Here is a 3,558-nt window from a genome sequence, read left to right on the forward strand (position 1 = left end):
AATAATAAGCCAGGCGCGGTGGCTCACGCCTGTAATCCCAGCACTTTGGGAGGCCAAGGTGGGCGGACCACCTGAGGTCGGGAGTGCGAGACCGGCCTGACCAATATGGAGAAACCCTATCTCTACTAAAAATACCAAAAATTAGCTGGGCATGGTGGCGCATGCCTGTAATCCCAGCTACTCAGGAGGCTGAGGTAGAAAAATGACTTGAACCCAGGAGGCGGAGGTTGCGGTGAGCTGAGATTGTGCCATTGCACTCCAGCCTGGGTAAAAAGAGTGAAACTCCGTCTCAAAAAAAAAAAATACTGCTACTACTAACAATAATACCTCCAGCCTGAACATGGTGAAACCTCGTCTCTACTAAAAATACGAAAATTAACCTGGTGTGGTGGCGGGCGCCTGTAGTCCCAGCTACTCAGCAGGCTGAAGCAAGAGAATTGCTTGAACCTGGGGGACAGAGTTTGCAGTGAGCCAAGATTGTGCCACTGCATTCCACCCTGGGCGACAGAGTGAGTCTCCATCTCAAAAATAATAATATCTAAGGACCAGACACGGTGGTGGCACACACCTGTAGTCCCCTGCTACTCGGTGGCTGAGGTGGGAGGATCACTTAAGCCCAGGAGTTAGAGGCTGCAGTGAGCCGTGATCAAGCCATAGCCCTCCAACCTGGGCGACAGAGTGAGACCTTGTTTCTGAAAAATAACAATGATAATAATAGCTAAGTTTTATTAAATGCTTACCATGGGCCAAACTCTGTGCCTTGTTTGTTCTTATTTTTGCTGTTCTTTCTGTTCCCTGTTTCCCTCAGTGTGTGCCTTCTGGCCCCTACCTTACCCCTGCCCCCTTAGGAATCTACTCTCCCTCTGCATGTTCAGAATGAAAGTGATTTAAAACTTTTAAAAGTCATTTATAACAATCTGTTACATCTGTTATGAATTTTTTTTGAGACAGGATCTTGCTCTGTTGCCCAGGCTGGAGTGTAGTGGTACAATCTTGGCTCACTGCAGCCTCAACCTTCCAGGCTCAAGTGACCCTCCCAGCTCAGCCTCCCAAGTAGCTAGGACCACAAGCGCGCACCACCACACCAGGCTAATTTTTAAAATTTTTTGTAGAGACGAGGTCTCAACTGTATTGCTCCTAGGCTCAAGCCAGTCTTCCTGCCTTGACCTCCCAAAGGGCTGGGATTACAGGCATGAGCCTCCCAGCCCTTTGAGAGGCCTGCATTTTATGCTTCTCTAAAAACCTTTCTAATTGTGAAATGAAAAATGTTGCTGCTTATTTAGAAATCGGCGACATTTGGGAGCCATTAGGAGGGAGATCTGGTAATGGGGACCTTTCCACTGTCCTTTGAAATCCCACAGGTCCAATTAGTCCCATTTTATTGTGTTTAAATACTTTTAAACAGTAGATTTTGGCAACACACTTGAAGAAATTAAAATCACATAATAATTGCAAAATGATAATTGCTAGAAGAAACAGCGTCCCCCATGTGGCATTCATGATCGTGACTCTTGTCAGCTGGCTGGCCTGTAACTCTAGAGTCAAGTTTGGGAAAAGCTTCTTACTACCCTGACCAAGCTCCCAAAAGTTCTGAGATACGTGACCTTTCTTTGAAAGTTACTCTTGAAATAACTTTCCCGGCCAGGCACAGTGGCTCACACCTGGAATGCCAGCACTTTGGGAGTCTGAGGCAGGCAGATCACAAGGTCAGGAGATCAAGACCATCCGTAAACCCTGTCTTCACTAAAAATACAAAAAATTAGCCAGGCGTGGTGCTGGGCGCCTATAGTCCCAGCTACTCGAGAGGCTGAGGCAGGAGAATGGCATGAACCCGGGAGGTGGAGCTTGCAGTGAGCCTAGATGGCGCCACTGCAGTCCAGCCTGGGCAACAGAGCAAGACTCCGTCTCTAAATAAATAAATAAATAAATAAATAAAACTTTCCTTTACATCTGCCTTGGGTCACACAGTGGGCTCAGAGCCCAACTGAATCTGATAGGCATTCTGGTAACAGTATATCTTGACCACTCATTAAAACGTGGCTGTGCTCCTGGCGGTGGTTAAGCACCACTGTCCCACCCTAAGGCTGGGCCTGAAGGCACAAGGGATCCGCAGTCACAGCCAGCCGGGCACCTGGGTTGGCCTCTGTTCCCTTCCCTTCTCTCCACACTTCTTTGCACCCCTCCCTGGTCATGATGTTCCTCTAAGACATCCAGACAATGAAGCTCCGGCAGCTCTTCTCACAGGCCTCTTCTCTGCTTCCCTGTCACCAAGCAGCCTGCTGGGCGACTCCCCTCCCTCCTGGCTGCAATATAACTCAGAGCCCAAAGTTTCCGCTGTCTCAAGCCCTTCAGCCACCAAGACACTCAGGAAGGGAATAGGGAAACTGGATCCTGGACATAAGGAGATGGCAGAGGAGTCAGAGCTTTTGAAGAATAAGACGCAAACCCTTCCCCTTTCAAGGTGTCCTGAAGGTGAAAAATACCAGCACTAGCTGAGGCTTCATCACTGGAAACCAGCATCTGGCACCAGGGGAAACGCTGTAGCCCTGCCGTGCTCCACTCAGCCATGCCTCATGCGGACTGTCCTGCAGTTCTGGAGGCCACCACAGCCACACGTTAAGAAAGAGTGATGAGTTGCAGCACATCCTTTTGAAGGGTGGCCAGGATGGTAAGGACTCTAGAAGCTGTCTTACAACGTCATACAGTTTTTTAAACATCTGATGAAGAAAATAAGAATGTTTAACCTGGGAAGAAACACACTTACAAGCCCCTGCTGGTGAACTTTATCCCATTGAGAGCCATTGTATGGGAGGGTTGTTCCTTTTTTCATTTTTTGAGGCAGAGTCTCGCTCTGTCACCAGGCTTAAGTTAAGTGGCGCAATCTCGGCTCACTGCAACCTCCGCCTCCAAGGTTCTAGTGATTCTCCTGCCTCAGCCTCCTGAGTAGCCGGGACTACAGGCGTGCACTACCACGCCCAGCTAATTTTTGTATTTTTAGTAGAGACGGGGTTTCACCATGTTGGCCAGATGGTCTCAATCTCTTGACCTTGTGATCTGCCCGCCTCGCCCTCCCAAAGCGCTGGGATTACAGGCATGAGCCACCGTGCCTGGCTGGATTGTTCCTTTTTGATTATTCATTGAGTTTCTACTTTGAACCAGGCACTGTCCAAATGAGAACAAGTATGTGGGAACCTATGAAGGGGCTTTGGATCAGAAAAGGGCCTCTGCTAGGGCGGTCACCCAGGAGGTGTGTGGCCTTGCAAAGTAGCCTTAGCCCACCTACTTCTATCCTTTGACTTTGGTGGCCTGGGCTGGATGCACAGAATGCAACCCAGGGCCCTACTCACCCTCTGCCTTAAAGGCTCGAGGCTCTAGTCAGCTAACTCTTCCCCTTCCCAGGCTGCTCAGAGCCTCCCAGAGCAAAATAATACCTGGACCAAGATCTAGAACCAAAAGGACTGCTTGGCTCACTCTGGAAGGGAGAAAATGGCTTACAAGAAAAGAGAGCTTTTGTCATTGTCTCCTTCTTCCCATCTAGGAGAAGAGAGGAGGTGAGCA

Source organism: Trachypithecus francoisi, unplaced genomic scaffold, assembly GCF_009764315.1.
Source record: "Trachypithecus francoisi isolate TF-2019V2 unplaced genomic scaffold, Tfra_2.0 Lachesis_group15, whole genome shotgun sequence".
NCBI lineage: Eukaryota > Metazoa > Chordata > Mammalia > Primates > Cercopithecidae > Trachypithecus > Trachypithecus francoisi.